The sequence below is a fragment of the Labrus bergylta genome, chromosome 14 (genome assembly GCF_963930695.1).
Source record: "Labrus bergylta chromosome 14, fLabBer1.1, whole genome shotgun sequence".
In the NCBI taxonomy this organism is placed as follows: Eukaryota; Metazoa; Chordata; class Actinopteri; order Labriformes; family Labridae; genus Labrus; species Labrus bergylta.
The window spans coordinates 19,815,802-19,833,674 of NC_089208.1; the positions used below are offsets into that span (position 1 = coordinate 19,815,802).

The 17,873-nt window shown below is 43.3% G+C and overlaps 16 non-coding genes across 16 annotated transcripts; all 16 read right to left on the reverse strand.

Annotated features, from left to right (window-relative positions):
• Window positions 1-3,200: 3,200 nt before the first annotated feature.
• Window positions 3,201-3,273, reverse strand: trnar-acg (transfer RNA arginine (anticodon ACG)). The gene has a single exon. It is a non-coding gene; the product is annotated as a tRNA-Arg (tRNA).
• A 3,360-nt stretch (window positions 3,274-6,633) lies between these two features.
• trnar-acg (transfer RNA arginine (anticodon ACG)) lies at window positions 6,634-6,706 on the reverse strand. The gene has a single exon. It is a non-coding gene; the product is annotated as a tRNA-Arg (tRNA).
• Window positions 6,707-6,986: 280 nt separating this feature from the next.
• On the reverse strand, window positions 6,987-7,058 carry trnah-gug (transfer RNA histidin (anticodon GUG)). The gene has a single exon. It is a non-coding gene; the product is annotated as a tRNA-His (tRNA).
• A 320-nt stretch (window positions 7,059-7,378) lies between these two features.
• On the reverse strand, window positions 7,379-7,451 carry trnar-acg (transfer RNA arginine (anticodon ACG)). The gene has a single exon. It is a non-coding gene; the product is annotated as a tRNA-Arg (tRNA).
• Window positions 7,452-7,693: 242 nt separating this feature from the next.
• On the reverse strand, window positions 7,694-7,765 carry trnah-gug (transfer RNA histidin (anticodon GUG)). The gene has a single exon. It is a non-coding gene; the product is annotated as a tRNA-His (tRNA).
• A 1,006-nt stretch (window positions 7,766-8,771) lies between these two features.
• Window positions 8,772-8,844, reverse strand: trnar-acg (transfer RNA arginine (anticodon ACG)). Its single transcript has one exon. It is a non-coding gene; the product is annotated as a tRNA-Arg (tRNA).
• Window positions 8,845-9,555: 711 nt separating this feature from the next.
• On the reverse strand, window positions 9,556-9,628 carry trnar-acg (transfer RNA arginine (anticodon ACG)). Its single transcript has one exon. It is a non-coding gene; the product is annotated as a tRNA-Arg (tRNA).
• Window positions 9,629-10,300: 672 nt separating this feature from the next.
• Window positions 10,301-10,373, reverse strand: trnar-acg (transfer RNA arginine (anticodon ACG)). Its single transcript has one exon. It is a non-coding gene; the product is annotated as a tRNA-Arg (tRNA).
• Window positions 10,374-10,653: 280 nt separating this feature from the next.
• Window positions 10,654-10,725, reverse strand: trnah-gug (transfer RNA histidin (anticodon GUG)). The gene has a single exon. It is a non-coding gene; the product is annotated as a tRNA-His (tRNA).
• Window positions 10,726-11,045: 320 nt separating this feature from the next.
• trnar-acg (transfer RNA arginine (anticodon ACG)) lies at window positions 11,046-11,118 on the reverse strand. Its single transcript has one exon. It is a non-coding gene; the product is annotated as a tRNA-Arg (tRNA).
• A 1,644-nt stretch (window positions 11,119-12,762) lies between these two features.
• trnar-acg (transfer RNA arginine (anticodon ACG)) lies at window positions 12,763-12,835 on the reverse strand. Its single transcript has one exon. It is a non-coding gene; the product is annotated as a tRNA-Arg (tRNA).
• Window positions 12,836-14,035: 1,200 nt separating this feature from the next.
• Window positions 14,036-14,108, reverse strand: trnar-acg (transfer RNA arginine (anticodon ACG)). The gene has a single exon. It is a non-coding gene; the product is annotated as a tRNA-Arg (tRNA).
• A 607-nt stretch (window positions 14,109-14,715) lies between these two features.
• trnar-acg (transfer RNA arginine (anticodon ACG)) lies at window positions 14,716-14,788 on the reverse strand. The gene has a single exon. It is a non-coding gene; the product is annotated as a tRNA-Arg (tRNA).
• A 242-nt stretch (window positions 14,789-15,030) lies between these two features.
• trnah-gug (transfer RNA histidin (anticodon GUG)) lies at window positions 15,031-15,102 on the reverse strand. The gene has a single exon. It is a non-coding gene; the product is annotated as a tRNA-His (tRNA).
• Window positions 15,103-17,126: 2,024 nt separating this feature from the next.
• trnar-acg (transfer RNA arginine (anticodon ACG)) lies at window positions 17,127-17,199 on the reverse strand. The gene has a single exon. It is a non-coding gene; the product is annotated as a tRNA-Arg (tRNA).
• Window positions 17,200-17,465: 266 nt separating this feature from the next.
• On the reverse strand, window positions 17,466-17,537 carry trnah-gug (transfer RNA histidin (anticodon GUG)). The gene has a single exon. It is a non-coding gene; the product is annotated as a tRNA-His (tRNA).
• Between the last annotated feature and the right edge of the window lie 336 nt (window positions 17,538-17,873).

Here is a 17,873-nt window from a genome sequence, read left to right on the forward strand (position 1 = left end):
CTGAATCTCAAATGCCTTTGTATCTGAAGCCCTTCCTCAAAGTCATTCAAGTTCCACGCACATTTTATCCAGCAATGCTGTATGCACTTCTGGGAAAACATTTGTTTTCACAAAATGTGGACTTGCAAGAGGAGGTTTCAGGATAGCTGTCAAGAATCCACAGGGACATGTTGGAATGCAGCATAACTGTGTCAGTTGATTATTTTCGGTTGTGGAGTAGTACGAGGAAGAACTGATTTACACTGGTTAAAACTCTCAACGTGCTAGCCAGGAGTTGAACCTAGAACCGAAAGAACAGCTTCTTGTTGTAGAATGTTTTCAGCACTGAATCTCAAATGCCTTTGTATCTGAAGCCCTTCTTCAAAGTCAGTCAAGTTCCACGCACATTTTATCCAGCAATGGGTGAGTCCTGGGTAGTTTCCCTTCCGGGAAAACATTTGTTTTCACGAAATGTGGACTTGCAAGAGGAGGTTTCAGGATAGCTGTCAAGAATCCACAGGGACATGTTGGAATGCAACGTAACTGTGTCAGTTGATTCTTTTCGGTTGTGGAGAAGTACGAGGAAGAACTGATTTACACTGGTTAAAACTCTCAACGAGCTAGCCAGGAGTCGAACCTAGAATCTTCTGATCCGTAGTCAGACACATTATCCAGGAGTTGAACCTAGAATCTTCTGATCTGTAGTCAGACACATTGTGACATGACCTTTCACAGTGCTGCATGCAAAGGCAATGTGTCTGTACTCTGTAGAACGATCTACTATGATGATCAAAGGACAGGAAGTGTGCATTCTAAAACTATGATGATCAAAGGGGAGGCTGGTGAAGCCAAGAGGAATCTCAAACAAGGTATTCTGTTTGCCATTTGTGCCATGACCCGGATTCAAACCGGGATTACTGCAGCCACAACGCAGAGTACTAACCACTAAACTATCACAGCCACACAAATGCCTGAAAGAACAGCTTCTTGTTGTAGAATGTTTTCAGCACTGAATCTCAAATGCATTTGTATCTGAAGACCTTCCTCAAAGTCAGTCAAGTTCCATGCACATTTTATCCAGCAATGGGTGAATCCTGGGTAGTTTCCCTTCCGGGAAAACATTTGTTTTCACGAAATGTGGACTTGCAAGAGGAGGTTTCAGGATAGCTGTCAAGAATCCACAGGGACATGTTGGAATGCAGCATAACTGTGTCAGTTGATTCTTTTCGGTTGTGGAAAAGTACGAGGAAGAACTGATTTACACTGGTTAAAACTCTCAATGAGCTAGCCAGGAGTCGAACCTAGAATCTTCTGATCCGTAGTCAGACGCCTTATCCAGGAGTCGAACCTAGAATCTTCTGATCCGTAGTCAGACGCGTTGTGACATGACTGTCCTATGATGATCAAAGGACAGGTAGTGTGCATTCTAAAACTATGATGATCAAAGGAGAGGCTGGTGAAGCAAAGAGGAATCACAAACAAGGTATTCTGTTTGCCATTTGTGCCATGACCCGGATTTGAACTCTGCAGCCACAACGCAGAGTACTAACCACTATACTATCACAGCCACACAAATGCCTGAAAGAACAGCTTCTTGTTGTAGAATGTTTTCAGCACTGCATCTCAAATGCCTTTGTATCTGAAGCCCTCAAAGTCAGTCAAGTTCCATGCACAGTTTATCCAGCAATGCTGTATGCACTTCTGGGAAAACATTTGTTTTCACAAAATGTGGAGTTGCAAGAGGAGGTTTCAAGATAGCTGTCAAGAATCCACAGGGACATGTTGGAATGCAGCGTAACTGTGTCAGTTGACTATTTTCGGTTGTGGAGAAGTATGAGGAAGAACTGATTTACACTTGTTAAAACTCTCAACGAGCTAGCCAAGAGTTGAACCTAGAACCGAAAGAACAGCTTCTTGTTGTAGAATGTTTTCAGCACTGAATCTCAAATGCCTTTGTATCTGAAGCCCTTCCTCAAAGTCAGTCAAGTTCCATGCACATTTTATCCAGCAATGCTGTATGCACTTCTGGGAAAACATTTGTTTTCACGAAATGTGGACTTGCAAGAGGAGGTTTCAGGATAGCTGTCAAGAATCCACAGGGACATGTTGGAATGCAGTGTATCTGTGTCAGTTGATTCTTTTCGGTTGTGGAGAAGTATGAGGAAGAACTGATTTACACTGGTTAAAACTCTCAACGAGCTAGCCAGGAGTTGAACCTAGAACCGAAAGAACAGCTTCTTGTTGTAGAATGTTTTCAGCACTGAATCTCAAATGCCTTTGTATCTGAAGCCCTTCCTCAAAGTCAGTCAAGTTCCACGCACATTTTATCCAGCAATGCTGTATGCACTTCTGGGAAAACATTTGTTTTCACAAAATGTGGACTTGCAAGAGGAGGTTTCAGGATAGCTGTCAAGAATCCACAGGGACATGTTGGAATGCAGCATAACTGTGTCAGTTGATTCTTTTCGGTTGTGGAGAAGTACGAGGAAGAACTGATTTACACTGGTTAAAACTCTCAACGAGCTAGCCAGGAGTCGAACCTAGAATCTTCGGATCCGTAGTCAGACGCATTATCCAGGAGTCGAACCTAGAATCTTCAGATCCGTAGTCCGACGCGTTGTGACATGACCTTTCACAGTGCTGCATGCAAAGGCAATGTGTCTGTACTCTGTAGAACGATCTACTATGATGATCAAAGGACAGGTAGTGTGCATTCTAAAACTATGATGATCAAAGGACAGGAAGTGTGCATTCTAAAACTATGATGATCAAAGGGGAGGCTGGTGAAGCCAAGAGGAATCTCAAACAAGGTATTCTGTTTGCCATTTGTGCCATGACCCGGATTCAAACCGGGATTACTGCAGCCACAACGCAGAGTACTAACCACTAAACTATCACAGCCACACAAATGCCTGAAAGAACAGCTTCTTGGTGTAGAATGTTTTCAGCACTGAATCTCAAATGCATTTGTATCTGAAGACCTTCCTCAAAGTCAGTCAAGTTCCATGCACATTTTATCCAGCAATGGGTGAGTCCTGGGTAGTTTCCCTTCCGGGAAAACATTTGTTTTCACGAAATGTGGACTTGCAAGAGGAGGTTTCAGGATAGCTGTCAAGAATCCACAGGGACATGTTGGAATGCAGCGTAACTGTGTCAGTTGATTCTTTTCGGTTGTGGAGAAGTACGAGGAAGAACTGATTTACACTGGTTAAAACTCTCAACGAGCTAGCCAGGAGTCGAACCTAGAATCTTCTGATCCGTAGTCAGACGCGTTATCCATTGCGCCACTAGCCCACTGTGACATGATCTTTCACAGTGCTGCATGCAAAGGCAATGTGTCTGTACTCTGTAGAACGGTATGTTGAAAATGTCAGTAAAGTAAATGGGTGAGTCCTGGGTAGTGTGCATTCTAAAACTATGATGATCTACTATGATGATCAAAGGACAGGTAGTGTGCATTCTAAAACTATGATGATCAAAGGAGAGGCTGGTGAAGCAAAGAGGAACCACAAACAAGGTATTCTGTTTGCCATTTGTGCCATGACCTGGATTCAAACCGGGGTTACTGCGGCCACAACGCAGAGTACTAACCACTATACGATCACAGCCACACAAATGCCTGAAAGAACAGCTTCTTGTTGTAGAATGTTTTCAGCACTGCATCTCAAATGCCTTTGTATCTGAAGCCCTCAAAGTCAGTCAAGTTCCATGCACAGTTTATCCAGCAATGCTGTATGCACTTCCGGGAAAACATTTGTTTTCACAAAATGTGGAGTTGCAAGAGGAGGTTTCAAGATAGCTGTCAAGAATCCACAGGGACATGTTGGAATGCAGCGTAACTGTGTCAGTTGACTATTTTCGGTTGTGGAGAAGTATGAGGAAGAACTGATTTACACTTGTTAAAACTCTCAACGAGCTAGCCAGGAGTTGAACCTAGAACCGACAGAACAGCTTCTTGTTGTAGAATGTTTTCAGCACTGAATCTCAAATGCCTTTGTATCTGAAGCCCTTCCTCAAAGTCAGTCAAGTTCCATGCACATTTTATCCAGCAATGCTGTATGCACTTCTGGGAAAACATTTGTTTTCACGAAATGTGGACTTGCAAGAGGAGGTTTCAGGATAGCTGTCAAGAATCCACAGGGACATGTTGGAATGCAGCGTATCTGTGTCAGTTGATTCTTTTCGGTTGTGGAGAAGTACGAGGAAGAACTGATTTACACTGGTTAAAACTCTCAACGAGCTAGCCAGGAGTCGAACCTAGAATCTTCTGATCCGTAGTCAGACCCATTATCCAGGAATCGAACCTAGAATCTTCTGATCCGTAGTCAGACGCGTTGTGACATGAGCTTTCACAGTGCTGCATGCAAAGGCAATGTGTCTGTACTCTGTAGAACGATCTACTATGATGATCAAAGGACAGGTAGTGTGCATTCTAAAACTATGATGATCAAAGGACAGGAAGTGTGCATTCTAAAACTATGATGATCAAAGGGGAGGCTGGTGAAGCCAAGAGGAATCTCAAACAAAGTATTCTGTTTGCCGTTTGTGCCATGACCCGGATTCAAACCGGGATTACTGCAGCAACAACGCAGAGTACTAACCACTAAACTATCACAGCCACACAAATGCCTGAAAGAACAGCTTCTTGTTGTAGAATGTTTTCAGCACTGAATCTCAAATGCATTTGTATCTGAAGACCTTCCTCAAAGTCAGTCAAGTTCCATGCACAGTTTATCCAGCAATGTTGTATGCACTTCCAGGAAAACATTTGTTTTCACAAAATGTGGAGTTGCAAGAGGAGGTTTCAAGATAGCTGTCAAGAATCCACAGGGACATGTTGGAATGCAGCGTAACTGTGTCAGTTGATTATTTTCGGTTGTGGAGAAGTACGAGGAAGAACTGATTTACACTGGTTAAAACTCTCAACGAGCTAGCCAGGAGTCGAACCTAGAATATTCTGATCCGTAGTCAGACGCGTTATCCATTGTGCCACTAGCCCACTGTGACATGATCTTTCACAGTGCTGCATGCAAAGGCAATGTGTCTGTACTCTGTAGAACGGTATGTTGAAAATGTCAGTAAAGTAAATGGGTGAGTCCTGGGTAGTGTGCATTCTAAAACTATGATGATCTACTATGATGATCAAAGGACAGGTAGTGTGCATTCTAAAACTATGATGATCAAAGGACAGGTAGTGTGCATTCTAAAACTATGATGATCAAAGGAGAGGCTGGTGAAGCAAAGAGGAACCACAAACAAGGTATTCTGTTTGCCATTTGTGCCATGACCCGGATTCGAACCGGGGTTACTGCTGCCACAACGCAGAGTACTAACCACTATACTATAACAGCCACACAAATGCCTGAAAGAACAGCTTCTTGTTGTAGAATGTTTTCAGCACTGCATCTCAAATGCCTTTGTATCTGAAGCCCTCAAAGTCAGTCAAGTTCCATGCACAGTTTATCCAGCAATGCTGTATGCACTTCCGGGAAAACATTTGTTTTCACAAAATGTGGAGTTGCAAGAGGAGGTTTCAAGATAGCTGTCAAGAATCCACAGGGACATGTTGGAATGCAGCGTAACTGTGTCAGTTGACTATTTTCGGTTGTGGAGAAGTATGAGGAAGAACTGATTTACACTTGTTAAAACTCTCAACGAGCTAGCCAGGAGTTGAACCTAGAACCGAAAGAACAGCTTCTTGTTGTAGAATGTTTTCAGCACTGAATCTCAAATGCCTTTGTATCTGAAGCCCTTCCTCAAAGTCAGTCAAGTTCCATGCACATTTTATCCAGCAATGCTGTATGCACTTCTGGGAAAACATTTGTTTTCACGAAATGTGGACTTGCAAGAGGAGGTTTCAGGATAGCTGTCAAGAATCCACAGGGACATGTTGGAATGCAGCGTATCTGTGTCAGTTGATTCTTTTCGGTTGTGGAGAAGTACGAAGAAGAACTGATTTACACTGGTTAAAACTCTCAACGAGCTAGCCAGGAGTCAGACGCATTATCCAGGAGTTGAACCTAGAATCTTCTGATCCGTAGTCCGACGCGTTGTGACATGAGCTTTCACAGTGCTGCATGCAAAGGCAATGTGTCTGTACTCTGTAGAACGATCTACTATGATGATCAAAGGACAGGTAGTGTGCATTCTAAAACTATGATGATCAAAGGACAGGAAGTGTGCATTCTAAAACTATGATGATCAAAGGGGAGGCTGGTGAAGCCAAGAGGAATCTCAAACAAGGTATTCTGTTTGCCATTTGTGCCATGACCCGGATTCAAACCGGGATTACTGCAGCCACAACGCAGAGTACTAACCACTAAACTATCACAGCCACACAAATGCCTGAAAGAACAGCTTCTTGTTGTAGAATGTTTTCAGCACTGAATCTCAAATGCATTTGTATCTGAAGACCTTCCTCAAAGTCAGTCAAGTTCCATGCACATTTTATCCAGCAATGGGTGAGTCCTGGGTAGTTTCCCTTCCGGGAAAACATTTGTTTTCACGAAATGTGGACTTGCAAGAGGAGGTTTCAGGATAGCTGTCAAGAATCCACAGGGACATGTTGGAATGCAGCGTAACTGTGTCAGTTGATTCTTTTCGGTTGTGGAGAAGTACGAGGAAGAACTGATTTACACTGGTTAAAACTCTCAACGAGCTAGCCAGGAGTCGAACCTAGAATCTTCTGATCCGTAGTCAGACGCGTTATCCATTGCGCCACTAGCCCACTGTGACATGATCTTTCACAGTGCTGCATGCAAAGGCAATGTGTCTGTACTCTGTAGAACGGTATGTTGAAAATGTCAGTAAAGTAAATGGGTGAGTCCTGGGTAGTGTGCATTCTAAAACTATGATGATCTACTATGATGATCAAAGGACAGGTAGTGTGCATTCTAAAACTATGATGATCAAAGGACAGGTAGTGTGCATTCTAAAACTATGATGATCAAAGGAGAGGCTGGTGAAGCAAAGAGGAACCACAAACAAGGTATTCTGTTTGCCATTTGTGCCATGACCCGGATTTGAACCGGGGTTACTGCGGCCACAACGCAGAGTACTAACCACTAAACTATCACAGCCACACAAATGCCTGAAAGAACAGCTTCTTGTTGTAGAATGTTTTCAGCACTGAATCTCAAATGCATTTGTATCTGAAGACCTTCCTCAAAGTCAGTCAAGTTCCATGCACATTTTATCCAGCAATGGGTGAGTCCTGGGTAGTTTCCCTTCCGGGAAAACATTTGTTTTCACGAAATGTGGACTTGCAAGAGGAGGTTTCAGGATAGCTGTCAAGAATCCACAGGGACATGTTGGAATGCAGCGTAACTGTGTCAGTTGATTCTTTTCGGTTGTGGAGAAGTACGAGAAAGAACTGATTTACACTGGTTAAAACTCTCAACGAGCTAGCCAGGAGTCGAACCTAGAATCTTCTGATCCGTAGTCAGACACGTTTTCCATTGCGCCACTAGCCCACTGTGACATGACCTTTCACAGTGCTGCATGCAAAGGCAATGTGTCTGTACTCTGTAGAACGGTATGTTGAAAATGTCAGTAAAGTAAATGGGTGAGTCCTGGGTAGTGTGCATTCTAAAACTATGATGATCTACTATGATGATCAAAGGACAGGTAGTGTGCATTCTAAAACTATGATGATCAAAGGGGAGGCTGGTGAAGCCAAGAGGAATCTCAAACAAGGTATTCTGTTTGCCATTTGTGCCATGACCCGGATTCGAACCGGGGTTACTGCGGCCACAACGCAGAGTACTAACCACTATACTATCACAGCCACACAAATGTCTGAAAGAATAGCTTCTTGTTGTAGATTGTTTTCAGCACTGAATCTCAAATGCCTTTGTATATGAAGCCCTCAAAGTCAGTCAAGTTCCATGCACAGTTTATCCAGCAATGCTGTATACACTTCCGGGAAAACATTTGTTTTCACAAAATGTGGAGTTGCAAGAGGAGGTTTCAGGATAGCTGTCAAGAATCCACAGGGACATGTTGGAATGCAGCATAACTGTGTCAGTTGATTCTTTTCGGTTGTGGAGAAGTACGAGGAAGAACTGATTTACACTGGTTAAAACTCTCAACGAGCTAGCCAGGAGTCAAACCTAGAATCTTCTGATCCGTAGTCAGACGCATTATCCAGGAGTTGAACCTAGAATCTTCTGAGCCGTAGTCCGACGCGTTGTGACATGAGCTTTCACAGTGCTGCATGCAAAGGCAATGTATCTGTACTCTGTAGAACGATCTACTATGATGATCAAAGGACAGGTAGTGTGCATTCTAAAACTATGATGATCAAAGGACAGGAAGTGTGCATTCTAAAACTATGATGATCAAAGGGGAGGCTGGTGAAGCCAAGAGGAATCTCAAACAAGGTATTCTGTTTGCCATTTGTGCCATGACCCGGATTCAAACCGGGATTACTGCAGCCACAACGCAGAGTACTAACCACTAAACTATCACAGCCACACAAATGCCTGAAAGAACAGCTTCTTGTTGTAGAATGTTTTCAGCACTGAATCTCAAATGCATTTGTATCTGAAGACCTTCCTCAAAGTCAGTCAAGTTCCATGCACATTTTATCCAGCAATGGGTGAGTCCTGGGTAGTTTCCCTTCCGGGAAAACATTTGTTTTCACGAAATGTGGACTTGCAAGAGGAGGTTTCAGGATAGCTGTCAAGAATCCACAGGGACATGTTGGAATGCAGCGTAACTGTGTCAGTTGATTCTTTTCGGTTGTGGAGAAGTACGAGGAAGAACTGATTTACACTGGTTAAAACTCTCAACGAGCTAGCCAGGAGTCGAACCTAGAATCTTCTGATCCGTAGTCAGACGCGTTATCCATTGCGCCACTAGCCCACTGTGACATGATCTTTCACAGTGCTGCATGCAAAGGCAATGTGTCTGTACTCTGTAGAACGGTATGTTGAAAATGTCAGTAAAGTAAATGGGTGAGTCCTGGGTAGTGTGCATTCTAAAACTATGATGATCTACTATGATGATCAAAGGACAGGTAGTGTGCATTCTAAAACTATGATGATTAAAGGACAGGTAGTGTGCATTCTAAAACTATGATGATTAAAGGACAGGTAGTGTGCATTCTAAAACTATGATGATCAAAGGAGAGGCTGGTGAAGCAAAGAGGAACCACAAACAAGGTATTCTGTTTGCCATTTGTGCCATGACCCGGATTTGAACCGGGGTTACTGTGGCCACAACGCAGAGTACTAACCACTAAACTATCACAGCCACACAAATGCCTGAAAGAACAGCTTCTTGTTGTAGAATGTTTTCAGCACTGAATCTCAAATGCATTTGTATCTGAAGACCTTCCTCAAAGTCAGTCAAGTTCCATGCACATTTTATCCAGCAATGGGTGAGTCCTGGGTAGTTTCCCTTCCGGGAAAACATTTGTTTTCACGAAATGTGGACTTGCAAGAGGAGGGTTTCAGGATAGCTGTCAAGAATCCACAGGGACATGTTGGAATGCAGCGTAACTGTGTCAGTTGATTCTTTTCGGTTGTGGAGAAGTACGAGGAAGAACTGATTTACACTGGTTAAAACTCTCAACGAGCTAGCCAGGAGTCGAACCTAGAATCTTCTGATCCGTAGTCAGACGCGTTATCCATTGCGCCACTAGCCCAATGTGACATGATCTTTCACAGTGCTGCATGCAAAGGCAATGTGTCTGTACTCTGTAGAACGGTATGTTGAAAATGTCAGTAAAGTAAATGGGTGAGTCCTGGGTAGTGTGCATTCTAAAACTATGATGATCTACTATGATGATCAAAGGACAGGTAGTGTGCATTCTAAAACTATGATGATCAAAGGACAGGTAGTGTGCATTCTAAAACTATGATGATCAAAGGGGAGGCTGGTGAAGCCAAGAGGAATCCCAAACAAGGTATTCTGTTTGCCATTTGTGCCATGACCCGGATTCAAACCGGGATTACTGCAGCCACAACGCAGAGTACTAACCACTAAACTATCACAGCCACACAAATGCCTGAAAGAACAGCTTCTTGTTGTAGAATGTTTTCAGCACTGAATCTCAAATGCATTTGTATCTGAAGACCTTCCTCAAAGTCAGTCAAGTTCCATGCACATTTTATCCAGCAATGGGTGAGTCCTGGGTAGTTTCCCTTCAGGGAAAACATTTGTTTTCACGAAATGTGGACTTGCAAGAGGAGGTTTCAGGATAGCTGTCAAGAATCCACAGGGACATGTTGGAATGCAGCGTAACTGTGTCAGTTGATTCTTTTCGGTTGTGGAGAAGTACGAGGAAGAACTGATTTACACTGGTTAAAACTCTCAACGAGCTAGCCAGGAGTCGAACCTAGAATCTTCTGATCCGTAGTCAGACGCGTTATCCATTGCGCCACTAGCCCACTGTGACATGATCTTTCACAGTGCTGCATGCAAAGGCAATGTGTCTGTACTCTGTAGAACGGTATGTTGAAAATGTCAGTAAAGTAAATGGGTGAGTCCTGGGTAGTGTGCATTCTAAAACTATGATGATCTACTATGATGATCAAAGGACAGGTAGTGTGCATTCTAAAACTATGATGATCAAAGGACAGGTAGTGTGCATTCTAAAACTATGATGATCAAAGGAGAGGCTGGTGAAGCAAAGAGGAACCACAAACAAGGTATTCTGTTTGTCATTTGTGCCATGACCCGGATTTGAACCGGGGTTACTGCGGCCACAACGCAGAGTACTAACCACTAAACTATCACAGCCACACAAATGCCTGAAAGAACAGCTTCTTGTTGTAGAATGTTTTCAGCACTGAATCTCAAATGCATTTGTATCTGAAGACCTTCCTCAAAGTCAGTCAAGTTCCATGCACATTTTATCCAGCAATGGGTGAGTCCTGGGTAGTTTCCCTTCCGGGAAAACATTTGTTTTCACGAAATGTGGACTTGCAAGAGGAGGTTTCAGGATAGCTGTCAAGAATCCACAGGGACATGTTGGAATGCAGCGTAAACGTGTCAGTTGATTCTTTTCGGTTGTGGAGAAGTACGAGGAAGAACTGATTTACACTGGTTAAAACTCTCAACGAGCTAGCCAGGAGTCGAACCTAGAATCTTCTGATCCGTAGTCAGACGCGTTATCCATTGCGCCACTAGCCCACTGTGACATGATCTTTCACAGTGCTGCATGCAAAGGCAATGTGTCTGTACTCTGTAGAACGGTATGTTGAAAATGTCAGTAAAGTAAATGGGTGAGTCCTGGGTAGTGTGCATTCTAAAACTATGATGATCTACTATGATGATCAAAGGACAGGTAGTGTGCATTCTAAAACTATGATGATCAAAGGAGAGGCTGGTGAAGCAAAGAGGAACCACAAACAAGGTATTCTGTTTGCCATTTGTGCCATGACCTGGATTTGAACCGGGGTTACTGCGGCCACAACGCAGAGTACTAACCACTATACGATCACAGCCACACAAATGCCTGAAAGAACAGCTTCTTGTTGTAGAATGTTTTCAGCACTGCATCTCAAATGCCTTTGTATCTGAAGCCCTCAAAGTCAGTCAAGTTCCATGCACAGTTTATCCAGCAATGCTGTATGCACTTCCGGGAAAACATTTGTTTTCACAAAATGTGGAGTTGCAAGAGGAGGTTTCAAGATAGCTGTCAAGAATCCACAGGGACATGTTGGAATGCAGCGAAACTGTGTCAGTTGACTATTTTCGGTTGTGGAGAAGTATGAGGAAGAACTGATTTACACTTGTTAAAACTCTCAACGAGCTAGCCAGGAGTTGAACCTAGAACCGAAAGAACAGCTTCTTGTTGTAGAATGTTTTCAGCACTGAATCTCAAATGCCTTTGTATCTGAAGCCCTTCCTCAAAGTCAGTCAAGTTCCACGCACATTTTATCCAGCAATGCTGTATGCACTTCTGGGAAAACATTTGTTTTCACAAAATGTGGACTTGCAAGAGGAGGTTTCAGGATAGCTGTCAAGAATCCACAGGGACATGTTGGAATGCAGCATAACTGTGTCAGTTGATTCTTTTCGGTTGTGGAGAAGTACGAGGAAGAACTGATTTACACTGGTTAAAACTCTCAACGAGCTAGCCAGGAGTTGAACCTAGAATCTTCTGATCTGTAGTCAGACGCATTATCCAGGAGTCGAACCTAGAATCTTCTGATCTGTAGTCCGACGCGTTGTGACATGAGCTTTCACAGTGCTGCATGCAAAGGCAATGTGTCTGTACTCTGTAGAACGATCTACTATGATGATCAAAGGACAGGTAGTGTGCATTCTAAAACTATGATGATCAAAGGACAGGAAGTGTGCATTCTAAAACTATGATGATCAAAGGGGAGGCTGGTGAAGCCAAGAGGAATCTCAAACAAGCTATTCTGTTTGCCATTTGTGCCATGACCCAGATTCAAACCGGGATTACTGCAGCCACAACGCAGAGTACTAACCACTAAACTATCACAGCCACACAAATGCCTGAAAGAACAGCTTCTTGTTGTAGAATGTTTTCAGCACTGAATCTCAAATGCATTTGTATCTGAAGACCTTCCTCAAAGTCAGTCAAGTTCCATGCACATTTTATCCAGCAATGGGTGAGTCCTGGGTAGTTTCCCTTCCGGGAAAACATTTGTTTTCACGAAATGTGGACTTGCAAGAGGAGCTTTCAGGATAGCTGTCAAGAATCCACAGGGACATGTTCGAATGCAGCGTAACTGTGTCAGTTGATTCTTTTCGGTTGTGGAGAAGTACGAGGAAGAACTGATTTACACTGGTTAAAACTCTCAACGAGCTAGCCAGGAGTTGAACCTAGAATCTTCTGATCCGTAGTCAGACGCGTTATCCATTGCGCCACTAGCCCACCGTGACATGATCTTTCACAGTGCTGCATGCAAAGGCAATGTGTCTGTACTCTGTAGAACGGTATGTTGAAAATGTCAGTAAAGTAAATGGGTGAGTCCTGGGTAGTGTGCATTCTAAAACTATGATGATCTACTATGATGATCAAAGGACAGGTAGTGTGCATTCTAAAACTATGATGATCAAAGGACAGGTAGTGTGCATTCTAAAACTATGATGATCAAAGGAGAGGCTGGTGAAGCAAAGAGGAACCACAAACAAGGTATTCTGTTTGCCATTTGTGCCATGACCAGGATTTGAACCGGGGTTACTGCGGCCACAACGCAGAGTACTAACCACTAAACTATCACAGCCACACAAATGCCTGAAAGAACAGCTTCTTGTTGTAGAATGTTTTCAGCACTGAATCTCAAATGCATTTGTATCTGAAGACCTTCCTCAAAGTCAGTCAAGTTCCATGCACATTTTATCCAGCAATGGGTGAGTCCTGGGTAGTTTCCCTTCCGGGAAAACATTTGTTTTCACGAAATGTGGACTTGCAAGAGGAGGTTTCAGGATAGCTGTCAAGAATCCACAGGGACATGTTGGAATGCAGCGTAACTGTGTCAGTTGACTATTTTCGGTTGTGGAGAAGTATGAGGAAGAACTGATTTACACTTGTTAAAACTCTCAACGAGCTAGCCAGGAGTTGAACCTAGAACCGAAAGAACAGCTTCTTGTTGTAGAATGTTTTCAGCACTGAATCTCAAATGCCTTTGTATCTGAAGCCCTTCCTCAAAGTCAGTCAAGTTCCACGCACATTTTATCCAGCAATGCTGTATGCACTTCTGGGAAAACATTTGTTTTCACAAAATGTGGACTTGCAAGAGGAGGTTTCAGGATAGCTGTCAAGAATCCACAGGGACATGTTGGAATGCAGCATATCTGTGTCAGTTGATTCTTTTCGGTTGTGGAGAAGTACGAGGAAGAACTGATTTACACTGGTTAAAACTCTCAACGAGCTAGCCAGGAGTCGAACCTAGAATCTTCTGATCCGTAGTCAGACGCATTATCCAGGAGTCGAACCTAGAATCTTCTGATCTGTAGTCAGACGCGTTGTCCACAGGGACATGTTGGAATGCAGCGTAACTGTGTCAGTTGATTCTTTTCGGTTGTGGAGAAGTACGAGGAAGAACTGATTTACACTGGTTAAAACTCTCAACGAGCTAGCCAGGAGTCGAACCTAGAATCTTCTGATCCGTAGTCAGACACGTTATCCATTGCGCCACTAGCCCACTGTGACATGACCTTTCACAGTGCTGCATGCAAAGGCAATGTGTCTGTACTCTGTAGAACGGTATGTTGAAAATGTCAGTAAAGTAAATGGGTGAGTCCTGGGTAGTGTGCATTCTAAAACTATGATGATCTACTATGATGATCAAAGGACAGGTAGTGTGCATTCTAAAACTATGATGATCAAAGGGGAGGCTGGTGAAGCCAAGAGGAATCTCAAACAAGGTATTCTGTTTGCCATTTGTGCCATGACCCGGAGTTACTGCGGCCACAACGCAGAGTACTAACCACTATACTATCACAGCGACACAAATGTCTGAAAGAACAGCTTCTTGTTGTAGAATGTTTTCAGCACTGAATCTCAAATGCCTTTGTATATGAAGCCCTCAAAGTCAGTCAAGTTCCATGCACAGTTTATCCAGCAATGCTGTATGCACTTCTGGGAAAACATTTGTTTTCACAAAATGTGGAGTTGCAAGAGGAGGTTTCAGGATAGCTGTCAAGAATCCACAGGGACATGTTGGAATGCAGCGTAACTGTGTCAGTTGATTCTTTTCGGTTGTGGAGAAGTACGAGGAAGAACTGATTTACACTGGTTAAAACTCTCAACGAGCTAGCCAGGAGTCGAACCTAGAATCTTCTGATCCGTAGTCAGACACGTTATCCATTGCGCCACTAGCCCACTGTGACATGACCTTTCACAGTGCTGCATGCAAAGGCAATGTGTCTGTACTCTGTAGAACGGTATGTTGAAAATGTCAGTAAAGTAAATGGGTGAGTCCTGGGTAGTGTGCATTCTAAAACTATGATGATCTACTATGATGATCAAAGGACAGGTAGTGTGCATTCTAAAACTATGATGATCAAAGGAGAGGCTGGTGAAGCAAAGAGGAACCACAAACAAGGTATTCTGTTTGCCATTTGTGCCATGACCCGGATTCGAACCGGGGTTACTGCGGCCACAACGCAGAGTACTAACCACTATACTATCACAGCCACACAAATGCCTGAAAGAACAGCTTCTTGTTGTAGAATGTTTTCAGCACTGAATCTCAAATGCCTTTGTATCTGAAGCCCTCAAAGTCAGTCAAGTTCCATGCACAGTTTATCCAGCAATGCTGTATGCACTTCCGGGAAAACATTTGTTTTCACAAAATGTGGAGTTGCAAGAGGAGGTTTCAAGATAGCTGTCAAGAATCCACAGGGACATGTTGGAATGCAGCGTAACTGTGTCAGTTGACTATTTTCGGTTGTGGAGAAGTATGAGGAAGAACTGATTTACACTTGTTAAAACTCTCAACGAGCTAGCCAGGAGTTGAACCTAGAACCGAAAGAACAGCTTCTTGTTGTAGAATGTTTTCAGCACTGAATCTCAAATGCCTTTGTATCTGAAGCCCTTCCTCAAAGTCAGTCAAGTTCCATGCACATTTTATCCAGCAATGCTGTATGCACTTCTGGGAAAACATTTGTTTTCACGAAATGTGGACTTGCAAGAGGAGGTTTCAGGATAGCTGTCAAGAATCCACCGGGACATGTTGGCAGCATAACTGTGTCAGTTGATTCTTTTCGGTTGTGGAGAAGTACGAGGAAGAACTGATTTACACTGGTTAAAACTCTCAACGAGCTAGCCAGGAGTCGAACCTAGAATCTTCTGATCCGTAGTCAGACGCATTATCCAGGAGTCGAACCTAGAATCTTCTGATCCGTAGTCAGACGCATTGTGACATGACCTTTCACAGTGCTGCATGCAAAGGCAATGTGTCTGTACTCTGTAGAACGATCTACTATGATGATCAAAGGACAGGTAGTGTGCATTCTAAAACTATGATGATCAAAGGACAGGAAGTGTGCATTCTAAAACTATGATGATCAAAGGGGAGGCTGGTGAAGCCAAGAGGAATCTCAAACAAGGTATTCTGTTTGCCATTTGTGCCATGACCCGGATTCAAACCAGGGTTACTGCAGCCACAACGCAGAGTACTAACCACTAAACTATCACAGCCACACAAATGCCTGAAAGAACAGCTTCTTGTTGTAGAATGTTTTCAGCACTGAATCTCAAATGCATTTGTATCTGAAGCCCTTCCTCAAAGTCAGTCAAGTTCCATGCACATTTTATCCAGCAATGGGTGAGTCCTGGGTAGTTTCCCTTCCGGGAAAACATTTGTTTTCACGAAATGTGGACTTGCAAGAGGAGGTTTCAGGATAGCTGTCAAGAATCCACAGGGACATGTTGGCAGCATAACTGTGTCAGTTGATTCTTTTCGGTTGTGGAGAAGTACGAGGAAGAACTGATTTACACTGGTTAAAACTCTCAACGAGCTAGCCAGGAGTCGAACCTAGAATCTTCTGATCCGTAGTCAGACGCATTATCCAGGAGTCGAACCTAGAATCTTCTGATCTGTAGTCAGACGCGTTGTGACATGACCTTTCACAGTGCTGCATGCAAAGGCAATGTGTCTGTACTCTGTAGAACGATCTACTATGATGATCAAAGGACAGGTAGTGTGCATTCTAAAACTATGATGATCAATGGACAGGAAGTGTGCATTCTAAAACTATGATGATCAAAGGGGAGGCTGGTGAAGCCAAGAGGAATCTCAAACAAGGTATTCTGTTTGCCATTTGTGCTATGACCCGGATTCAAACCGGGGTTACTGCAGCCACAACGCAGAGTACTACCCACTAAACTATCACAGCCACACAAATGCCTGAAAGAACAGCTTCTTGTTGTAGAATGTTTTCAGCACTGAATCTAAAATGCATTTGTATCTGAAGCCCTTCCTCAAAGTCAGTCAAGTTCCATGCACATTTTATCCAGCAATGGGTGAGTCCTGGGTAGTTTCCCTTCCGGGAAAACATTTGTTTTCACGAAATGTGGACTTGCAAGAGGAGGTTTCAGGATAGCTGTCAAGAATCCACAGGGACATGTTGGAATGCAGTGTAACTGTGTCAGTTGATTCTTTTCGGTTGTGGAGAAGTACGAGGAAGAAATGATTTACACTGGTTAAAACTCTCAACGAGCTAGCCAGGAGTCGAACCTAGAATCTTCTGATTCGTAGTCAGACGCGTTATCCATTGCGCCACTAGCCCACTGTGACATGACCTTTCACAGGCAATGTGTCTGTACTCTGTAGAACGGTATGTTGAAAATGTCAGTAAAGTAAATGGGTGAGTCCTGGGTAGTGTGCATTCTAAAACTATGATGATCTACTATGATGATCAAAGGACAGGTAGTGTGCATTCTAAAACTATGATGATCAAAGGACAGGTAGTGTGCATTCTAAAACTATGATGATCAAAGGAGAGGCTGGTGAAGCAAAGAGGAACCACAAACAAGGTATTCTGTTTGCCATTTGTGCCATGACCCGGATTCGAACCGGGGTTACTGCGGCCACAACGCAGAGTACTAACCACTATACTATCACAGCCACACAAATGCCTGAAAGAACAGCTTCTTGTTGTAGAATGTTTTCAGCACTGAATCTCAAATGCCTTTGTATCTGAAGCCCTCAAAGTCAGTCAAGTTCCATGCACAGTTTATCCAGCAATGCTGTATGCACTTCCGGGAAAACATTTGTTTTCACAAAATGTGGAGTTGCAAGAGGAGGTTTCAAGATAGCTGTCAAGAATCCACAGGGACATGTTGGAATGCAGCGTAACTGTGTCAGTTGACTATTTTCGGTTGTGGAGAAGTATGAGGAAGAACTGATTTACACTTGTTAAAACTCTCAACGAGCTAGCCAGGAGTTGAACCTAGAACCGAA